Source organism: Ixodes scapularis, unplaced genomic scaffold, assembly GCF_016920785.2.
Source record: "Ixodes scapularis isolate PalLabHiFi unplaced genomic scaffold, ASM1692078v2 PGA_scaffold8__174_contigs__length_109621045, whole genome shotgun sequence".
NCBI lineage: Eukaryota > Metazoa > Arthropoda > Arachnida > Ixodida > Ixodidae > Ixodes > Ixodes scapularis.
In genome coordinates this window covers 101,096,827-101,120,516 of record NW_024609883.1, presented here as the reverse complement: position 1 = coordinate 101,120,516, position 23,690 = coordinate 101,096,827, and the positions used below count along the sequence as shown (strand labels likewise).

At 45.4% G+C, this 23,690-nt stretch overlaps 1 protein-coding gene across 3 annotated transcripts in view; it reads left to right on the top strand.

Moving 5' to 3' along the window:
• LOC8027122 (glutamate receptor-interacting protein 2) overlaps positions 1-23,690 on the top strand; it is a 109,187-nt gene that overhangs the window by 56,584 nt on the left and 28,913 nt on the right. The gene's annotated exons all lie outside the window — the stretch shown is intronic.

Genomic DNA, 23,690 nt, shown 5'->3' with positions numbered 1-23,690 from the left:
TCTAAAAGGCGCTTATATTACAACTTATAACGCGCTTGTATGAGATTACTGCAAATGACAAGGCTTTCATATGCCATTACTACATTTGACGAAGCTTTCCGCGGAGCGTTACTAATGTTTCCCCTTTCATGCGGTAAATTTATGTCCATTTTAGATTAGTTACTCATTACTCTATTAAAACTTACTAGTTTCAACACACACACACACAAATAAAAAAAAAAATTTTTTTAAGAATCGCGCCATGTAAGAACAACTTTCCGCAGCGTACCAACAATGCGGGCAACTTTCTTTGATTCTTTTTTTCTTCTCAAGATGCACACCCTTGTGCCGGAAATCCCGTCGGAGGTAACTCATCAAATATAGTTCCTTAAAAGTCGCCGCGACGAGCTTTTCCGTAGCCCAATCTCTCCGACGTTAGCTTGTTCGGCAAATTTTGGAGCCCAATAAAAAACGGATTATGGGGAATCTTCGCTTCCTTTTTTTTTTCTTCGTTCCCGTTATAGCTGCGTGTCTGCCCTTAAAAATTGTTTACATATTTAAAAGATATACACAAAAAAAATCGTGGAATTTAGTTTTCTCACTTGCATTATAGTTGCCGGAGCGGCTCGTTTCAACCATCCATTATCATAACAAATTTATGCTCGTCTCGCGAAATCTTATAAGCATTCGTTCGATTCAAATTCTCAATAGCCCGGAACCAAAATTCCCGGGTCCCTTTTCTTTTTCTCGTACGAAATGTTACAAAATCATAAACGAGAAAGTATAAACAATACATTTTCATAAGCCTCTATAATCAATCGCTATAATGCGATAACAAAATTGTGCTCATCCATCCTCCCTCCCTCTTTTTCTTGTTTTTTTTTTTTTTTGAGCGCTCATTTCATATACGTGCAGATAGCGTGAAACTTCGATAAGAAAACAGCAATGAAATTACAAATTTCTTCCTTCTGTCTCGTTAGATTCGACATCGAAATCCGCATACACGCAGTAGGGTGGAAGCACATTACGAACTCGGCAATAGATTGTGGTAATAACTGAAAGCTAATAACAAGAATGAATAAAGTTTCTTCCAAAGTGCACGCCGGGAATCTTGAATATATACTTTGGCGTAAAAAAAGGCCGACTCTCTCTCGAAGTTCTTTTTCTTTCTCTTTTAACAATTTTTTTTTTCATTCAATGCGGTTTCTATTCATAAAGTATTATTTTATACTCGTACTAAAAAAATAAAAAAAGAAAGAAAGTGTGCTTTATATGTCGCATTCAGCCAAGCGAGTCAACCAGCTAGCAGCCGAGCGAGCTATTCAAAGGAGTTCTTCGTGAAAGGCTTTTTCTCCTTCAAAATTACAACCTTTTTTTTTTCTCTCATTTTTGCCGATTTTTAATTGTATTTGATATTCTGACGAACAAAAGGAAAGCTCCGTTTTTGGTCTAGTCATGAAGGATAAGTAGACATAGATAGAAGAGTTCTGGAAAAATAAAAGAGTTCTTTAAAAAAAGAAAAAAAAAAGCGTGCCTTTGCAACGTCTTTTTTTTTTCCACATCTCTTATTATTTATTTTTTTTGCCCCTTTTTTATTTTCACCAACCGCACTGCGGATTTGTGACGTATCCTTGCGGTACGTGACGTGATGCCAGGAGGTCAAGAAACTGGCACCTCGGATAGATAGATAAATAAAATAAAATAAGAAAAATGAATAAAAATATATACATGTGCAGGTAACAATTAAAATTTAAAATAAAGGAAGACACCCGAAGTTGAGACGACGCGCAACTTGTGTACATGTAAGAAGAACACGACGGACATAGTACCACTATTACGCTACAAATTAAAAAAAAGTAAGAAAACGGAACAACAGAAAAAAATATAACATTAACAACAACATTACCAAAATGCGAGCATTTTTAATCTTAATACACACAAGTATACACATGACAGTCGGTTTTATGAACGGACCGTATGCAGTTTATTGAAATACATTAAGAAGAAAAACTGGCAATCAAAGTCCAATCGCTTTAGAATTTGACCGGCGTTGAATTTCGAACAATCGTCGATCGTTATGGATGAGGTGCCGCTTTTGGGAGCGCTTCAAATTCGGTCGGTCACCTCCCCCGGAATGTCACCCCAACCGTGAAATACCCCCTCCCAACAAAAAATAAATAAATAAAATAAAAATGCGTTTTTTGTTGTGCTTGCTTTTATTTTCCTGCAGGCACTTAAAAGAAAAGAAAGAAAAAACAAGCCGTGAAATGGAACCAAAACAGCAAAGTCGCAGCCGAGAACAGCTGCGAACTTTTCGCAGAAGAAGCGCAATAAACAAAGTTACGCAACTGTGACATTAAAAGAAGGCGTTTAAAGGAACACATTTTTCTTTAACTCGTCCGACGCCAGAACCGCGATCACGTGACCGCAAAGGCGGACGCATGGGAGCCGCACCGCAAATTCGTGACGTCATTTTCCTGGACCCCCAAGGAGCCCGCGGTGCCCAGAGTAGCAGACGACACACCCTTCATTGCCACAAACCGGATTTTACACATTAAACGAATCGGTGCGCGTAATACACCAACCGAAACAAACACTCAAAGTTGCAATGGAGGCGAGGGGGCTCCTGTCTTCTTGCCCTCTTCCGTCGCACTCTCTCCGCCTTCCAAACTTTTTCTCCTTCTGCCATTCGAGAGAAAGGTGGGCCGGTTCGACATCGTGTTGATCGCGTCGTGTCGGCGTCCGTTTGGTTGCCGATTGCAAGTTGTCGACTGAAAGGCGTCGAGTCTTCGGCGACTAGAGTGGACGATGCGACACGTTTTGGCGAGCGGGGTGGACAACAAAGGCGAGTTTTGTTGCTGCTGTCGTGCCCGCACGGAGGCAACGCAGACGACAACAACAACAGAGTCCAGTGACAGCGGCGTCGGCCGGCGTCAGTTGTCCCGGAAACAGTTTCGTATTTGGACGTGGATAAAGCGTCGTCTGATCGCCTTGGCTGTTCGGCTTTCAGGTATGACATGGGTAGGGTTACAGTGCTGTATTGTGGGGCTGCAACAAAGCTGATAGATACACTTAACATTATTTCTGAAAATATTAAAACACTGAACACCGAAAAAAAAAGAAAAAAAAAAAGATGCAGTACAATTAAGGCTTTGGACACGCACGCGCGCAGGGGTTTTCCCAGGAATTGAAATGGGGGAGGGGGGGGGGGGCATTGAGGCCCCCCCCCCCCCCCCCCCCCCCCCCCCCCCCCCCCCCTCAACTAGGGTGTGTGTAGGGAAACCACTGCACGCGCGCAACGCGCACACACAGGAGCGGTGGTTTGAAAATTCTCGTTAGCGGGAATTTCAGCGATAGCTCGGCGGGGAATTCGATTCCACATTGCTGAAGTGCTGTGTAGAAAAGTAAGAAGAATGAATTTACTCTCGTGGAAATGGAGCGTGCTGGTAAAGTGATGGTATTACAGGTGAATAACTTCCTGTTTTCGTCCTAGCTATGTCATTCTTCTCAACACCGTAATGAATGTACAAAAGTGTGCCTAAATCGAGTTTAGGTTTAGAATTCGGACGAAAAGGCTAAGACCACAATATTTTTTCACGTAGAACTGAGCAAACAAAGACGAAATAATAAATTGGTAATATTGATAATCAAACTCCTCTCTGCTTTTGAAGACTAGCCCCACTATTACTAATATGCGCAAGTTCTTCTGCTTTTTGCACAGGGTTTGCTATAATATCAAATAATTTATTGGTTGATTAAAAAAAAAAAAATTGGGAACTTAAGAAGTTAGGTTGAGGGAAAGGAAGGCCGGGGAGGAGGAAGCAGACGGAACGCTGGAGAGAGGAGGAGTCTGTCTACCCACTATTTTTTTTTTTAATCAACCAATAAGAGCTTCGGCGTTGTTCTGACGTCACCACAACTCCTGTGCTAGAAGCAGAAGACTTGCTCTCCGTTCATGAAATTCATAACATAAAAAGCACACCAAAAGAGAGAAATAGAGTAAAGCACACAGAAATCATCCGTAGAGCAAGTTATTCAGAGGCCGCGTCTCCTTTTCCAAGGTCACGAGCAGCACTCACATTTTATTTCTGGAATTATGTTTTTTCTGGATTTTTTTTTCTGCGATAGCCGTGATGGGCGAACTGCGCAATTGATATCGTGGTATACGTCGTGGCCTGTTCATTATGACGTCATATCACACGACGTCACATTTTCCCCGGTAAATTTAGCCGAAAAATGTCTCCGCTAAGTTTAGCGAGAAAAAAAAAAAAAAAAAAAAGGTTTTCGCTATGTTTAGCGGAATTTTGTCACGTGACGTCGCGGGGTGCCAACGTGACGTCGCGGTGCCAACGTGACGTCACGTGGCGTCAAAATGTAGCATGGACACCGTCCGGTAAATTTAAAGCCGCATCGTGCAAAAGTTCGTCTGCGTCTTGCGCGGCTGTGTTTGCGGCGACGCCAGAACGCCGAGCTCCGATTGGTTCCGATTGGAAGGATATAGTGGGTAGAGCTCGAGGCAGCTAGCATTGAGGTCTACACACTATCCCTCCTTCGAGCCGATCAACGTTATTAGATTAGCTCATTGACGGAACTGCTTCATAGACGCTGCTTGCACGGGCTGTACTCCCCCTCACTCACCACGGCTTGCCTCCCGTCGTTCGACGCGCCGGACGGCCGCTATGGTAAACTGCATTGTACTCTATGGAATACGTACGTTTCGAATCACAGTGTCTAGATGGCGATGTATACCGTACTCTATGGAAAACACAGTTCGCAAACGAAAATCTAGACGGCGCTTCAAACGACGGGAGGCGGACTGAAGGGACTGTGGGGGGTACCCCCTTCCGCGGGAGTTCCTCAACTGAGGTAATCTAGTAACGTTGGAGCCAATCAGAGCTCGGTGTTCTGCTGACGTCACCCACGCGCAAGAAGCGGACGAGCTCGCGTTCCCGCATAGACTCCTTTTCGAAAGCTCCATCAAGCAACATTGGCAGTCCCCCGAAGGTCATTCTGGTGATATCCCACACTGCCTGGTGATAGTTAGGGATAGCCACCGTAGTTAGGGGGAGAAAATTGATCTCAGAAAGGCAGGAGGAATCATACGTTTTTTGTCTTTTTAGACCTTAGGCTAGGTGGCGCAAGCTACCGCCCATTACAAAGGCTATAGCCATTAAAGGGCCCATGAAACGATTTTTGTGTTGGGATAAATCATTTCAGATTGGGATTTTACTAATAGAACATCGTTCAGTGGGCCAAAAGAAAAAAAGTAAAAAGTCAAAAGCCTGACATTCAGTGCGAAAATTTGAAAACACAGCGGACTATTTCGTTCCTTCTCCCCTTCGTAACCGCTCTGCCTTTTCACGGGGATACATCCGCGGTCCCAAAAGCGTGTCATCGGGTCCAAACTGACGTCACACAAAACCGGACCTCATTTAGTACCTTCACCCCTAAGCTGACATTGTGGTGGAAGCTACGCGCTTGCCGGACCAATCAGCCACCTCCGTTTCATCACCTGACTTCATTCTCTGCAGCCACATTTGCCACGCTTACGTGGCAAAAGTGTGGTTAGCCCAAGGAGCACGTAGCTTCCACAGCACTGTCAGCTTAGGGTGTGAACGGGCTAGGGAAAGAAACTTTTGTCTGAGTTTTGAGCGACAGGCTAATCTTCTAGGGGGAGAATGGATGTGTCCGGGGATTACACAAACCAGGTTCCGAGCGAGAGGGGCCCTCCCTTCTTTTCGTCTTCTTGAACTGTTTGGTGGAATGCGCGATTTATGAGTTGAGGAGGAAAGCGAAACAGGAAAAAGTTGGAAAAGCGTTTCATGACCCCTTTAACATCCATCTATCTAACGCCGTACGTGGCTTGCACAGGACGTCATTTCGGTTGCCCTCCAGAGAAGATGGGAAGAAGGAGCTCCCCTCTTATCAGGATCCTCCTTTGTGCCTCCCGGATTTGCACAGGCGTCGCCATTCTCCTCCTAGAAGATTATAGAAGATTAACCTGTCACTCAAAATTCTTACAAAAGCAGCTTCCCTCTCCTCCTTTTACTTGGTGTTCAAATGTGTGCGATGTGACGTCAATGCAAGGAGTGACGCATCCCTCGTGTCCCATTTGTGCCCAAAACAATGGCGGACTCGTGTAATTAGTGCAGCCTCTACTAGATGGCGTGCACTTTTGAAAAGGGACTATTGTCTGCGGTTACGCCTGAGGCACGTTCACAGGACCGTCATGAAAAGAAGAAAGACGCTTCAGACCTGCAGACTGTCTTCTGCCTCGGATGCATATATTAGCGGCTAAACTGTATCGGTTATGGCCGCAATTTATTTGCGGGACCATAGCAACGACGACCGGTAATTTTTAAAATTTTATTCTACGCATATTTGACGTTTATTTAGAGCAGTTCGGGCGAATGTTTTATCGCGCTTCAAAACTTCCCACGAAAGCGAGCAGTCGAGCTATTATAACCTGTTCTCTCGTTCGCCCCCCGCTCTTTGGACCGTTTCTTATTTAGCCCAACCCTGAAATTCGACGCGCACCTTTTTTCTTCCCACGGTAGCTAGCCCGAACAGTGAGAGAGTAGGGATGTCGGTCGCGGACCCACCCATGCTCGAGTTGGTCCAAGTTTGACTTTTTCCAACCTCCACGCCTCCAACGCGATTTTCGACTGAAGTTCGACTGTCGTGCGCATGCGCGAACAATTTGAAAAAAAAAAAAGAAGCTGACACCATCTGGCGGAGGAAAAGTGCAATATTTGTTGCGTGTGCCCAGACTTGTACCCGTTACCTGAAAAAAAAAAAAAAAAGAAAAAAATGTAATGAATTACAATCACAAATTACCGAGCCTCAAACGGAATGTATTCCGTTACAAATTACTTTCGCGCAAAAGTAACGGATTACTTTACACGTTACATTACCAATGTGGAGCACAAGTTCGTCTGCTACTAGCTTGCATGAGGGTTGCGATGATGTAAGAACGCCAAGCTCATATTAAATTTAAAAAAAAAAAGTAGTGGGTAGATTTCGAGGCATCCAGCATTGAGGTCTACCGCATTACTTTCAGGTTACTTTTTCCGTAAACGTACCGAGGAAAACAATAAAAACAATTTTGATGTTTTCAAAAATTTTCTACAACGCTACTTTCCATTTCTCATATGTCCGCAGCGTCTATTTCCTCTAGGAGATCAATAAGTTATTTGTTTTTCGCATATTGCACGTTTTTCTAGTGTTCTAGTGACTGGTCACACAAAAAATCGTGTTTTGTTTTTCGGTTTTTATTCTCCTCCTTTTCACAATGTTTCCTATTTTGTTGAACGTGCTATCTTTATGCTGCTGAATCGCCTGCTCGTACTGCTCTAGTTTCTGTATTATGTTCACAATTCTTAAGAAGTAACGAGCAAGTAAAGTAATTTGTTACCAATATTTGTGACGAAATTACACAACAAATTACTGCCGCGAAAAGAAAAAAAAAAAAAGAAGTACCGTGGCAATTACAAAGTTAGTTGAAAAAGTAACGGATTACAAGTAACCCGGCGTTACTTGTAACGGATTACTTCCCAAGTCTGGCCTTGTTTCACATCACTGGTTCACGTTACTCACATTACCAACAAAAGCGTTAAAAGTACTTTTTTTTTTCTTTCTTTTCTTTTCGTATCGAGTAAATATTAGCCGGTCGGAGGTTCGCAGAACCATTGGAACCCTAAAGTTTTATTTATTTATTCATTCATTTGTGCTCTGCAGCGCCGGAGCATCACAGGAGAGGAATGGAATACAGATAATATTATACATTGAATATTCACACATACTGCGCAAGCCAGCAACCAAATATATGTATGCAAATATATATATATATATATATATATATATATATATATATATATATATATATAGATTATATATATATATATATAAATAAACACACCAGTTAAAACAACACACAATGATAAAATTTCTAACTTTCAATAACGCCAAAAATACTAACAAAGAAATTCACATTACATTGATCATGTTAATAAAAGATGCACTGTCAGCTAGCACAATATCCGGAGGTAGCTCATTCCATTCCGATATTGTTCTCGGAGGAAAAGCAAAACATCATATAGTCAGTTCGACATATTATTTTACGTATTTTCTTTTCATGGTCCCTCCTCCTGCTCGATATATAATGGGGCGTTTGAAGATAATTTGATTTGTTGATCCAGATAAGTTTAAGTATATTTTTCTTACGCCTTTTTTCGAGAGATTCGATAGTTATTCAAGCTTTCATCAATGGCGCACTTTATGCTCGAGAATAGTTATTTACAATAAATCTAACAGCCCGATTTTGAACGCCCTCTATCTTATCTTATCTATCTATCTTATATTTTTGATGCGAATCCCATACTGCGCCTGCATATTCGAGGTGTAGTCTATAACTAGGGAACGATTACGCAGATTCTTTTAAGATTTGAGGAGCATTAGGCAGGTTGCGGGATGACTAGGCGAAGGATCCTGCCAGTTTTTTTCAAGATCATATCTATGTGTTCAGGCACGTAGCCAGCATTTTGTTTCGCGGGGGGGGGGGGGGGGGGGGAGGGGGGGGGGGGGCTCTGCCTATGACAAAATGCTGTATGAGGGGGAGGGGGGGAGAGGAGGTCCCAGCAAAATGGAACATTTCGGGGGGGGGGGGGGGGGGGGGGGCGGGCGGGCCCTATGGGCCCCCTTCCCCCCCCCGCCCCCCCCCCCCCACCCCCCCCCTTCCCTGGCTACGTGCATGAGAGGTCTTCTGAAAGAATGACACCGAGATATTTAGTTTCGAATACCTTTCGCAATGAGTCTCTTCTAATTAATAGCATGCGCGGAGTCAATATTTTGTTTCTTTTTGCTAAATGTGATGTGAAAGCATTTACTTGTGTTTAACCCCAGTTCCCAGGTTTTTGCACCACGAACTAACCCGTTTGAGATCCTCCAGCAAAAACAACACGCCATTAACATTCTTTATTGCTCCGTAAATTACGCAATCGCCCGCGAATAATTTGATGTTAGAAGACGTGAAAGACGCTAAATCATTGATGTAGATTAAAAATAAAAGTGATCCCAAAACCGAACCTCGAGGGTACCCCCGAGGTTACGTCTACAAATTTGGATTTCTTACCCCCCAGGGCAACGCGCTGTTTCCTCTCACTCAGATAGCCTTCTATCCACGGAATTACATTACTGTCTACCTTTAGAGAGCGCTCATTTTGTGCAATAACAATTTGTATGAAACAGAATCAAATGCTTTACGGAAATCTATAAACATTGCATCAGTTTGCTGCCTCTTTTCAGCCGTACTGGACCGAATCATAAAAAAAGTTCAATTAATTGGGTGTGGCAGGAGACTCCTCTACGAAAACCGTGTTGGTTATGTTCAAATATTTCGCATGATATACAACTTAAAGAAATTGGCCTATAATTGTCAACGATTGATTTTGGTCTGTTTTTATGAATTGGTACAACATACGTGTCTTTCCATTCTTTAGGGAGTAACCCAGTCTCGAGCGACTTACAAAAAATTACATAAAAGTATTTCGACACTATACATTCGCGGCATATCCCCAACAGTGATGGTCTGACGTCTTGTTTTCGTTTACTGTAAAACGACCTAATTTTCGCGGGCCCCAAATTTTCGCGAATGGGGTCAAAGCTGAAAATTTGAAACTATTCGCGGCTCTAATTTTCGCTAATCGAGTGTATACCTTCCGTGGCGTTCACATATTGCCCGAATTGTTCGCGGGACCTATTTTTCGCGAATTGCAGGGCGATTCGCGAAATTCGCGAAAATGAGGTTCCCGCGAAAATTTTGTCGTTTACAGTATTCGCGTATATATGAGCCCTGGAGTTTACGTACTCCCGTCTCAACCTCTGCGGTTCAAGGGCCGGGATATGAACCGCACCGGACGCTACGAGGCCCGTCCCAGCCAATCCCGGGACTAGGAACGTGTCACGTGCAGGGTCACGGGACTCTCGCCCGCGGCATGCAACTGACTTTCTCGTCAAACGAATTTCGGTACAGTTGCGCCTTTCCAGGTGGACATAATCAAAACGTTTCTAGACCCAAGTCATATTTAAAGAAAAAAAATAATTTGACTTACGAATGAAGAATAACGTAGAATGCGTTTTTCCTCAGTATATATGTGCGTCTGCGCCTAAGTTTGTTTAGCTTTGTCTAAGGTTGTTCTCGCGTGCACCCACGCACGCACGCACGCAAACAACAGCAGTATACCTTGTCCCGCGCAATTTAGCGGGGGAATAGAGAGTTTTAGGAGATCATTTCGATGACTCCGATAACGATACCCGGTTACTTCGCCAACGCATTTGCGCACGCATCGCATCGTTATCGGGGGGAATCGGAACAATCTACTAAAACACTCTTATAACAAATATACTTATTTAACGTTGCTTTCTTTTTTATGCGAACACAACGCTGATAACACATATAGTGCGATATAAGTAATGACCCGCAATTAAACATGCGATCATTACACTTAGATGATAGCTTTATTTACACCCACAAAGATGCGAAAGATAGTATAATGCACTAGCAGTCGGATTGCGGCTTCACAACACCCACTCAGAGATGCGCACCAATGTCCGGAAATTCACCACGAAAAGGCTGCGCGTCAGAGTGTGGCAGACTGCCTTTCATGCGCTTAAACTCCGTTTCAAACATCGCGTGCAACGCTGGGAAAGCTACTGAGTAGTGCGCATGAAAAAACACACAAAATTGTGTTACTCCGCGAGATTTCGTGGACGAGCGGTACAAGGCGCTGCTCTGGCGATGCCGGCCTTGCCGACATCTCGGTGGCGGTGGTTCGAATCCACTTAAAGCGCAAAGGTGTTTTTTTTTTTTTTTTTTTTTTTTTTTTTCTCTCGACCGATTTTTTGTGCAAGATTGTGCGTATTGCGGAAGTGCATATTTCAATTCCTCTTTTCTTGTAGATTTTTATTTATAAGAAGGTAGACCAGGGGCTGGTGTTCCGCTCGAACTTGCGCCGGCCTCGTCAAAACGGAAGAACGGTCGAGATCCAGGGCGTCTCTATTTAAAGCCGTTTATTTACATGGTAGCGTGAAAATCAGAGAGAACCTTGAGAGTGTGGTGGACGGTCCTTTATATAACGAATATTGTGATTAGGGGACCGCACTGCCATTGTTCAGACGGCTTGGCATTCCCTCACGTGATGGTGACTCTCATGGAAGTTTCCTTCAGAGTCAGAATACTCGCCGGGTGTATGGAAGAAGTCATCCCAGACGGCAGTATCTCGGTTGCTCTGGTGCCGGCGCCCCCATGAACCGGGAGTGATTCACAATAGACGCGTACACAACACACGGCACTCGAGATCAGGATCGAGTGGTGTTTCCTTTTTCGAGGAAAGCAGGGGCCTCGGAATACAGGCCACGGGCATGTGCGTCGTTTACTTAGCCGACCAAGGTTAAGCTGCCTCAGGCAGACGGAGCCGACCATGGTTACGGTCCCGCAGGCAGAAGAACCCAGACAACTTCGGAATGCAATCACGGGCACCGCCTGCAGTAAGGTCCCCGCAAGCAGACGGAGCCGTAGGCACGATTCATCACCGACACAGTTCCTTCTTGAGGCTTGTTTCACTTTGAAGCCATAAGGCCGATTTTAACACCAGAAATAACAGGTGGCAGTTCACAACACTGTCGCCGTGCTCGGAACTTTCACGTTGCGAGGTCTTCGCTTCGGGGGACGCCACCTTGCCAGACACTCCGGTGTCGTTACTGACCGTCTCCAGGACCTCACGGACCGACGTCTCCGGGAAACACGTTCTTGAACTCGCGTACACGTGGGCGATCACCTGCTTGCACTTTTGCGAGATCTTTACACAACGATCTTCGAAAAATATCCGAGCAGGAAAAGAAAGCTTCCCGCGTAAGACGCCATCTTCACGAAACCGGCGAGGCAGGGGCAGCCGCACAACCCGAAAACCCGAAGCGAGAGTGCGAGTGCCGCACGAACAAAAACGGAAAATAATTTGGAGTAGTTTACATTATCTTTTTCTTTTTATTGAAAAAGAATCGGTGTTCCCTCGAAATCATAACGCCACTATTAGTTAATTAGCTCCAAAGATGTACACTTTTCTACCTTTTTGTTTTTTTCAGGGGCCCGCACTGATTTTTGTGGAGCGAACGTAGTCGCGGGTCGGCTGTGCAAACCGGCGCGCTAGCTTTGACTACATTGCACGCTATGTTTGAAACGGAGTATAGTGATGTGTTCAAATTCCCGCTCAGACATGCGCACCAGTATCCAGAAATTCGCACGAAAATTCTGCACGTCATAGAGTGGCAAACAGCCTTTCATACAGCAATATTCGATAATTTCCCACGTAAAGGCTGCACGCCAAAGATTGGCAAACAGCCTTTCATACAGTGATTGATGTCTAATAACACACACTCAGGAATGCGCACCAATACGGAAATTCGCCACAAAAAGGCTGCGCGCCACAAAGTGGCAAACAGCCTATCGTGCAGTAATGTCTCATAACACCCCACTGAGACATGCCCACCAATATCCAGCAATTCGTCAAGAATAGCTGAGCTCCACAGAGTGGCAAACAGCCTTTCATGCGGTGATATCTGCAACACCTACTCAGACACGTGCACCAATATCCGGAAATTTGTCACGAAAAGGCTGCACGCCTGACTGGCAAACAGGCCTTTCATGCGTTTAGTTATGTCTAAGAACGCCCTCTCACGCATGCGCGTGAACCCTAGGCTATGGTCAATTACGTTTTCCAGACATTTGTATTGAAAAGGCTGCGTGATTCTTAAAGGGGCACTCAAGTGGATTCTGAGATTGTCTATTTACTGTCATAACTCAATCTATAGGCTCTAAGCATTCTAAAAAGCCCGAAATTACATTCAAGGCCGGCCGATTTTCCTATTAAAAATTTAAACAAAGTTCGTGCCACGCCCTCCTCTCTGCGCCGTGGCGCAGAACACCAGGGGGCACCACAAGACGGGAAGGCACCAGGGGAGGTCACGCGACAGCCAATCACGGGTGGCGGCTTCCCGGCGAACTAAATTTTTCGAATATGCGCGCCTTCAAAAAATTAGTCCGCCGGGAAGCCGTCACTCGTGACTGGCTGTCGCGTGCCCTCCTCTGCTGCCTTCCCGTCCTGTGGCGCCCCCTGGTGTTCTGCGCCACGCCGCAGAAAGAGGGGGCGCGGCACGATCTTTGATATTGAACTTTTAATAGGGAAATCCGCAGCTATTGAATGTAATATCGGGTTTTTTTTAGGATGCTCAGATTCCCGTAGGCTGAGTCATGATAATAAATAGACTATCTCAGAATACACTTGAGTGCCCCTTTAAGCCTAACCGCTAGGTTAGGCTTTAAAAATCAAATTAGAGGGAAGACCTTGCGTAGCCAGACCTGTAATTATAGCTTCGCCTCCTTTTGACGTCCACTTAAAAAATAAAGTATGAACCCCTCTGTAATTCAAAGGTACGCCAAATTGGCGATGTGGTCCGTGAACGGCTCACCGCTCCAGGGGTGGATCAGGGGGGGGGGGGGGGGGAGGGGGGCGGGCGACGGGGGCGGCCACCTCCCTCCCCCTCCCCCGAAACAAAGTCAACCTTCCCTCCCAACAAACAAAAAAAAAACAAAAAAACGAGTTCTGGATAGGGTGATTACCTTCCTGCCGGCGAAACGCGGGACACCCTGACCGGGGGGGGGGGGGGGGGGGGGGGGGGGGAGAGGGGAGGAGGAGGAGGAGGAGGGGGGGGGGGAGGAGGAGGGGGGGGAGGGAGGGAGGGAGTAGGAGGAGGACGGTCTTTTCACGACTCAAGAAAAAAGTATTACAGGAAATTCACCAACACGCACACCCCGATATCCTGCGCTCTCCGCAAGAATATTATGCAGTTGAAAATTGTGTGCGGCTATTAATCTAAAAAAAAAAATCACTAACAATAATATATTTGTGTTTAATTGTAATGGTAAATATTTTGTTAAAAGTGTCTAAGTTGAAAACATAAAATTCGACTGCACCAGACCTCAATGCGTCAAAAGAAAATAAGAAACAGTCAATATTTTTCGGCTTATTGCTTCCTGTCGAAACTTACTCTTATGCTAACGTGCTCCCACACAAAATTAGAACCTTATGTTGTCGTTTTTTCGACCGTTGTGAGTAGCTGGTTTTTTGCCTTGTACGGCCGTCTTCACTAAAAAGAAGCTTTCCACAACAACCCTTTCGCATGATACAGTGTGATGCAAACAATTACAATAGTTTATTTTTTCAACTTGTGGCGAGCAATGTTCGCTTGCAATATTTTGCCATCAAGGGAGGAGGCACAGCGGCGCATGCGCATCGGTCAGCTGTAAGAATGACAGTCGCTTCCCGCAGTGCGTAGAAAATGGCATACCAACGAGATTTACACGTTTAACAGCGACCTCCGCGCTTCCCCGTGGCCAGAAGCGCCATAATTTGCGTAGTGAATGCTACGACAATGGGAAATGCGGGACATTTTGAAGATTTTGGTATATCTTTGTGGGACGCGGGACACGAGCGACAGTCCCGCGACTCGCAGGCCGGGTGGTCACCCTAGTTCTGGATCCGCCCCTGCACCGCTCTGTCAAAAAAGCTGGACTTCCTTTCCGTTTTTCTGTTTGAACACGACAGCGAGCCTTTGCCAGCTGTGGTGAGTCGGAGAAGGGGAAGCGATGGGACTGTCTGTTTGAACACGACGCGTGGAGTCGGGCGACGGGCAACTCCGCGACGCCCGACTCCACGCAAGCCTTGCCGACCTCCTCTCCATCCCGCTCGTAAACGTGATTGGTAGCATCCAGTGGTTTCGTCATGGAACACGTCACGGGGCGCGTGGCGAGGAAGGAAAGTCTCCTTTGCCGTGAACATTCTCCGGCTCGCCACGGCCACAGCGCCAGTTTGCATACCCCCTTACCTGCGGAAACGAAAGGCGTCTCGAAGGAGGCAGAGCAAGGCAACGGAGCCGAGCAACGTCAGTCGGGAAAAGCATGCGACACGTTTTGTTGGGTTCAGGCCTGGAGGGAATCAAACCTATTTTCGCGTCGTTTGTCCTTATCAAAGGTTAGAGTTAATCAGTTTCGCTAGAAATTTTTAAATAAAAGCATGACACATTTTACTGAAGAGCAGCTACGGGCGGGCCTGATCGCTCCAAAAGCGTCGTCACCGTCTGCTATTCAAACAAGGCGCCAAAACGTCACTTCATTTATCAAACTATCATTCGTAACCAAACTCTAAATAGACTACTTCCATAAAGCCCTGCATGCAACACGGCGCGCGTTGCACTCTGGGAACTAGTTGGCCAGGGAGGAGGGTGGCATGGTTTCGGTTTCGATCGACACGTCGACAAGAGATTGTTTTCTGGTCCCGAGAGCGTCATTTGTGGTCTCTAAACTAACCTAAATGGTCATACCTCGAAGCTTTAGCACAATCCCGAGACGTATAGCTTGTCTTAACACATGCTTGTTGTATTTTTGTACTTGAGCCTTCCTGTTAGCGTTCCAATCGAGGTATGTGGACGAGCCAGTGCTGGGAGTCTCGACGCTGCGAAGCTCAGATGCTCGGGGATCTTACTTGTGTACGAATCAACTAGATGTAGCAACCAATAAGTATGCATACATCGAGCTCGCGCCTTTACATTAGTGTTGTTGATCAGGAAGTTTGCTTCGTGCGTCCATAGACGAAATATTACTTTTTGCAATTACTGTTTTTCTTAGTGTGCCTTAGTACGCGAGGTAAAACTCGGAGGTGCCATTGAAAACTCAATTTTAACACACTTATCTCTTATCTGTACTGACCCGCAGCACTGCACGAAGTCCCCACCCACTTGCATTCCCCTAATATTCAACATCGCGTATGCGCATAAAGTTATCCTGCAATCATATAGGCAAATTCGCGCATACAGGCCGTTTTAAGAATGCAAAAGTCGAGCTCTTATGTGACTGAGAATGTCGCACCGTTTGCCGGTAGTGCGTCAGACCGGCAAGAACCCGTATGCGCACCGCATTGGCGTTCATGCATGCCCTCCCGGCGCACGGTGCGACATTCTTCAGACAAGTGCTCGAACGAATTCAAAGCGCACTTGACGGCTGCTAATGGCCAAAATATTTGTTATGTGTTTGCTTTCTTCCTGCCTGAGTATGCCGAGATAATTTCAGACACACCGTTCCCGGCACAGATCTCGGGCGTCAGTAAAAGCTCGTCCAAAAAGGCTTAGCGAGGAGTAGGGGACGCTTGTTAGGGCCTCAGTCGTAGCTAGCCGATCTCAGCGTTTGCGAAAAGTTAATCTTCTATCAGCATAAAATTCTAGTGGGAGATATATGATGACACGAGGAAGACATCATAGTAACTTTTGTGCAGTAGTGAGGTCGAATTTATTGCGTTTCCTTAAAAGTTCATGCGTAAACGCTGGCCGCAACTTTGATACCCTGTGAGGATGCGGCTTGCTTTTCGCCCAATGAAGTAACGAGAAGCGGACGTTTGGCAAACAAAATGCGTGTAAGGCTCCAGACGAACAAATTTCAGTTGTAGTTCACTGGTACTAGACGGGATTACTGACATTGAGCTCAAAGATGCACTCGTGGGGTGAGGTGACTAAGCCACGACTTACTACGTTCGCATACGTACGCACAATATCCGGTGTTTCGGAAACCAAGGAAAGTGCCCCGGTCTTCGTTTTGTATCGCTCGAGAATGAGTGTATTGTACGTTCGTGAAAAGTCAGATAATCGAAAACGCAAGCAGCGCGTTCGGTCGCGGCGAATAGCATGAGATGAAGCTGCTCGGTCGAAACCGAAACTGAGTGGCCAACTAGTTCCCAGAGTGCACTGCGTGGTATTTCGCCGCGATGGGGCGCGTCGGTTTTGGAAGAAGTCCATTGGAAGAATGCCCATATATGATCGCTAATTTGTTCAAATGTGCCATCTTCTGAGGTGATATTTGATATTTGCGACGAGAAGTTACATGACGTAGATGAAGCAGACTTCTAACTATAGCTTGAATTAGAAGGTGTGTTGTGCCATCTAGGTTATATGTATCTATACATTGCTAACATTTCTTGGGGTACAGTTGGCAGCACAGGTCTTTATGGTTTGCAAAAATTTAAACAGAGACCTACCCGAACGTACAGAGTGCGACTGAATTAGAACGAACAAGCGATCGCTAATTCTTACTGTCTTTCAAAAAAAAAAAAAAAAAAAAAAGTTTGAAGTGTAAAGTGCTTGTTTGGAGAAGAAATGCAAGCGAAAAAGTTGGTAGTCGGCATCGGTCATCGTGTTCGCGTTAACTGTGTCGCGCTGTGTACTTCGGCCTCTTCGGAAGATGCCACCTTGTTGCAGAAGGGTCTTTGTGCAACGAAATATTCTTTGTTTAAAACTGCGACCACGTTAGGCTAGAAACGCCGCCGGCGGCCGTCGACTCTGCTTGTAAACCCGTAGCAGTCAACAGCAACCCTTTGTCCGCAAATTCCCGGCAGTTCCTCCGGGTGGCGTTGGTGGCGGCGGCCGCTTTTAGCCCCCGTGTGTGAAGCGGCAGCTTGTTGTAGGCAGCAAATGTCGGCGTGAAAGGCGCGCGGCACAGAAAGCTCCCGCTCTTCTCCCGGAGAGAATTCCCAAAAATAATCACGACCCCGTAGTCTCCCGCAGCCACCCCGAACGAGTTTATCAGGAAGTCCTCAAGCGCTAAAACCCCCGCGGATGGCACCCCCCACATCTGTGACCAATCAGTCATAAAGGATGTCACCGCGGCGGCGCAGGGTTTCCAGGCTTTCGGGCTCTTCGAACGAGCACGCACCAAGACGGCGGGATTTACTCGGATTTTATTTTTTTGTGGTTACTAGTTTTCCCCTCTTTTAGTTCTGTTTCTAGTCTTTATGGTGACCCTAAAGCTTCCATAGTCACCACCACGAATATCACAAGCAAACAAGCGTCCAGGCGCTTGTTTGCCTGTGATAAATGTTTGCCTGTGATAAATGCGACGTGATGTACTTCAAGTAAAGTAGTAAGTACACTGGGTGGAATGTACCTGAAGTAAAGTACTATAAATACAATGTACTTTCAAAGTAAAGTACAAGTATTTTTACACAATCTTTCATGATGCCCTTTCATTCCCCTATACATTTTTTTTTAAAACTGGTATGCGGTAATCAGCGGTAATCAGGCGTGCATGACCTATTTTCAAAAACAGCGGCGAATATTTGATAAACTCAAGTGGCCACAGAGTAGTTATTTTCAGGAATAAAGCCAAATTCATAATAATAATAATAATAATAATAATAATAATAATAATAATAATATTTATTTGCATACAAAAATCTGATCCTGAGTGGCGTGCACGGCTGTGCAGGAAGGTTAAAACCCGTACGCGAGTGCGCCTGCCAGCCCGCCACCCAGGATTTGGAAGAAAAAAAACAAAAAAAACACACACACACACACGCACACGCACACATATACCAAATTTGTACACAGGGCCGTAACCCAATTCAGAAGTCCCTCTGCTGAATTTGGCGCCGCTTGCACTGGATTGTTGCACCTAGGACAAAGCATGGCGTCAGCCCCGTAGCTTCCGCAAGCGATCTTCTCACAGAAGAGTGTCCTTTCTTTATTAAAAAAAAAAAAAAACAAAAAAAAAACAACAACAACAAAAAACACTGAGTGTGAGCGCGAGTTGGTGATGATTAATCATAATGTGACACCTGAGATTGGGGTGTGAAAAAATTAAGGAACTTAAAAGTCGAAGGAAAAGACAAAAGAGAATGTCTCAAAACATTGTGACGTTCTCCTTTGTAGTCTTTTTCTTCGACTTGAAAGCTCAATTTTTTGGCATCACAGTTTCAGATGCTCCATTTTGATTAATTTTGCTTTCATAATACTTTAAACCTCCTCGCTGGCGCTGACCGACCGAGAAGTAGCGAGAGTTTAAAAAGCTACTGGAAAGCCGCTCCCAGAACAAGCGGAGCAATGCGTCGTCTGTTCACGTCTCTCGGGAGAGTAGAATATCCCTCCCAGTATTTCTTCGGAGCTGACAAAGCATCATTTCGTTATACAAATTTAACAAAACCGAATTTGAGCGGCGGTCGACGTTCGCTTGATATTATTAAAAAAATTGGGCGACTGTACGTACATACGATACGGGAGGCGAGCAGTGTCATCCCTGGTACACGTCTCGAAACCGAAACTGAGTCCGCAAAGCGCGCCAGTGACGTCGATCCGTCTGCTTTGCGCGTTGTGTGGTTGCGTGGCACCTAACGTCACCAGCAGCGCGGACATGTGCGTTGCGGAGCCGACTTTCATGGTTTACTATAAAGTTACGACGACTGAAAACACTCATGGTAAACCTCAGCGACTACACGTCCTTTCCACGATTGTTCAGCTTGATCACCCTTTGTAAAACCTAAGCGCTGCTCTGCGATCACAAATATTTTAAATTGAAACATTTTTGTTGCCCATGCTTACCACACAACTAGAAGATGTCTGAACCCATATTTTATGTCTAGCGCCTTCCAGTTGGTTCCCTGAAAGATTAAATGAAAGTAACAGCACGCTCTCTTTACGAAAATGAGTAACGGTAAAACCGTTTGTTTTATTAAAAATAAATAAATAAATGCGACATGAAGTGTGGCTGATCGACTACGTGTCGGAAGGCCATTATGTAATGAATGAACGTGACAAAATGTATAGTTCGTCTCGTGAGACAACTTCTCTTGCGGCCTATATCTCGGGTTTGAGCATGTCGGTTTACAGGGATGCCGTGGTTCCTTCAGTTTGTTTAGAGAGCGACATATAGTCGCTCTCTAAACGTTTTGGCTAAGGGGCCGGATTGGGGGTTTGTAGCAGACTCGAAGGCCGGAAAATAAGCAAGTAAATATAAATTAGGAAATACTAAACAAGTAAACCTAAATAAGCATCTAAATGATATAATTTCAATAATATTAATAAAAAAAAAATTAAAGGGGATCAATACATATGCTTTCTTTTTAAATTAAATATAATTGTGACAGAAAACTCCCCAGGACCCGATGGTGAGAACATGCAATATAGTGATGACACATGATTCTAAGCACAATCTACAAGAGAATGCAAAGGAATTTTAACATTGTTACACGGACATGCCCACGAATAGTGATTCTGTTGATGACAATGTACAAAAGGCTCGAGGTACACCTAAGCACTTTTTTATGAGTTGTGAATGCGAAAGCACGCAAGCCGCTCGTCCACTCCCTTATTTCGTCTGCGGCGTACTTTTCGTCGACGGTCGAGCGCGCTGACCTTGGGCGTGGAGCGGTGGAGCCGCTGCCTCGCGGACACGCAGCGCCATGGGGTGGCGGTGTTTGAAACTGACACGCAGCGGCCAATGGGAGCCTCATTTCTTGAAACTATGACGCGCGCCAGCCGATGGGACCGAAGCCGAAATCCATCAGCCTCACTCCGCTCCTTTGGGTTCGGGGAAACCAGGTGCCGTTTGGCTAGGCTTTTCAAGTGGCTTCAAAGCTGGGAGCCGGCTTCACTTGGAGAAAAGAGCTTAGGTGCCGTCTGGCGCGGCTTCAAAGCTGATGACGTCGGCTCACTTTATGGGACAGTTAATGCTTTCGCATAAATAAATAATACGGCGAGAGAACCTGGATTTCGATCAATAGTTTTCTCTCGTTCTTTCTGAAATCTTCGTGTGCGATTTTAGTGCGCGTGTCGGCACCGCTTTTTACGCGCGCTTCTTTCCGTGTTGGTAGCAATGGGATGCGAGCCGCGCGTAACTGAAAAGACCGTGGCCATCTGCGGGCCGGGGCTTGAAGAACCCAGCACAAAGGCATAATTTTCCCCCTTGCACATATTGTTGAGAAGAACGCGCTAGTCGATAAGGTGTTGGGAGTGGTCGCTTGTACAAGTGTTCAACTCTTCGAACTCTAGCAGCGACATGCTTGTTCAAAACTTCAGCGTGTATCACCACACTGACACCAGTTCTGTCAACGTGGTGACGCACTCTACACCCTCCAAAACCAAAATGCCATCTGCAGTATTCACGCTTTAGTGTCTTCACAACCACAGAGGCGAAGTATCTAGCGACGGTCAGAATAGGAGCCTCAATTGGAGGACGGAGCTGCTAAATCATAGTTGGTGACGTCGAATGTAAAAGCTAGAACACAAAGCAAAATGCTCTGCGCAGGTGACTGGCCATGCCAACCCAATATTTCGAAACACTTCGAAAAGTTCAAAGTGACTTTCAAGTCACTTTGAAAAAGGCAACTCGTTCTAAAAATACCTACTATGTGCCTCCAGTTGTTTAACTATTCTACCATCCTTCCGGGCGAACATTTTGGAAGACCAAGGGTGCAAGGACAATACAAAAAAAGCTGCCAAACCAACATCCATTCGAAGAGCTGAACTTTACTCGTTGGAAGGAGAATATGTGGATCTTCGGTATTCCGGCACAATTTCCCCGACACCACGGCACACAACAAGCTTAGAAGGCTTTGATCTTCACAATCGCATACTCGAAAACGCTAGAGATTCTGATCGCCGATGGTCGCAGTGAACAAACAGGCGTCTTGTCTCCACATTTCGACCGGCTTTCTGCGTTCCCCGATCGCAAGCAGCCTGCAGTCGATACATTCCGTCGTCATGTCGCATATTTTTTAAAAATTATTATTACGCGTAGTTTGTACAACTTATAACACACTTTCATCTTTGACGCTCAGACCAAACGTATAAAAAATGACAGCGCAATAAAAGAAATAAAAAAAAAATGTCTTTCCGGGTTATTTGGACTACTTGGTCACCATCGTTGCAGATACTCGGTGGTGAAAACCCTCTGCTGGGCTCACCTATCCTAGCCCAGGAGCAGCGACGTAGCTGATTAACAAAACAAAAGGCGCAAGCTTTCGACGTCGCAAACGCGCTTCGCCAACCAGTTTCGGTTTCTTCTCCTGTAGCGCCCACTAGATTATAATTAAGGTTCGGAGTTTTCGGTTTAAACCGATAAAAAACCGATAAAAGTACGTCGAATCCACTTTCGGAAATTCGATATTAACCGAAAAAGGTTAGTTTTTAGGTCCGGCGTTTTCGGTTTAAACCGATAAAAACCGATAAAAGTAAGCCGAATCCATTCTTTAAAATTCTATTTTAACCGAAAATGGTCAGTTTTTTAGGGGCGCTTCGAGGTGGGCGGGGGGAGGGGAGAGAGGGCATTGCAAGGTTCGACACTGTGTGGCCTCTTTACATAAGATACGCCGGTGAAAGTGAGCTTTTTGTGTGCAGGCGCCGATTTTTCCAACTGGTTTTCTCCTAACTTAGAGGGCGGACCTTGTACATGGTGTTCTCTTTTAGTCGATGAAATAATCAATTTGTCGTGATCATCAATACGCACGTTCATATCGTGCGAAGAAAGCCATATCACCAAAATCAAAGTGTCCCCAACATCGAAACCGCACCAACTAAATTATTGGCAAAATCAAATAAATGAAGAATATTGAACTGAAGTGACCCTTTCACGAACGTCACCGACGGTGACTCCGCAAGCTCCACAAGGCGCGACATTTTGTGAACTTCCGCTTACGCAATGGAAGCACACGAAAGACGTGCTAGCGCTCGCGGCAGGTGTTCCCTCCACAACGATAAGCCGCAGAGAAAACAAACACGAACACGTTATTAAGAAGCAAGCGACGGCAAAGCTCTGAGCGACGGGACAGCCGAGACGCGTTTCCCGTTTATTTTGGGAAAGTCGGGGGACTCTAAGCTGCTCTCAACGCTTGTCAAAGGCACTCTTACCTGACCCCGTGCGCCGCCTGTAGGGTCGCACAAGTAGTCTATTAAGGCAGAAATCGTTTAAAAATTTCTTGAGAAATGCAGAATTGCCTGAGCTTCTTCTTTACAAACCCAAGTACAGCGAAGCATTCAGAGTTTCTACATTGATCGAGGTGAAAATCAGCAGTGTCGCGAGGGTCAGCGGCACCCGAACCCGCAACCCCCCCCCCCCCCCCCCCCCCCCAACTCCCCGCGTGGTCGGTCTTTCTTGCTGACAAGTATTTCCTGTTGTTTTTTCCTTTGAAATAGATGTTACATGCACCCACAGTGTCATTTCTTGCTATGACGATATTAGTGGACGTCGACTCCTAGAGAAATTTCGTTTTTCTCAATTATCTTTAGATCCAAGTAACGTCATGTTCTCAAACTTTTGCGTTCAGTCCCAACCGCCAGCGCCGAATTCTCACGGTGTTTTGAGTTTTCTGCGATACATGGTTGAAAATGCGGTTCTCGGAAACTCCCTGTACTTTACCCAACACTGAAAATTAGTCTACCTTCAGCTGGATTAGGAGCTGGTTCCAGCTGGGAATGATGAGAATCCACCTGGATCCAGCTGGATCCAGCTAAGACCAGTTCCATCTTCATCCAGGGACTGATTTCCACCTGGGCACGCAAATAGTTGATTTTTTGAAGCGAACTCAAAGTGAATAGTGCATGGTTTTGGCAGAATATTCTCGAATTGAATATCAAACAGTTTCTCCAAGCCTTTCACTAACGGTTGTTGCCAAGCCTCCATTGTCTAAGTTCATTTTAATCTAACAATATTTATCGATGTGGCCTTGGAAAGTCAAATGCCCACAATGGAATGGCATATGCAAATATAATTTTTTTTTCAATCACGAATATGGAGAAAAAAATATTACCATGAACGCAGGTTGTCAGGGCACCTCTGCCTGACA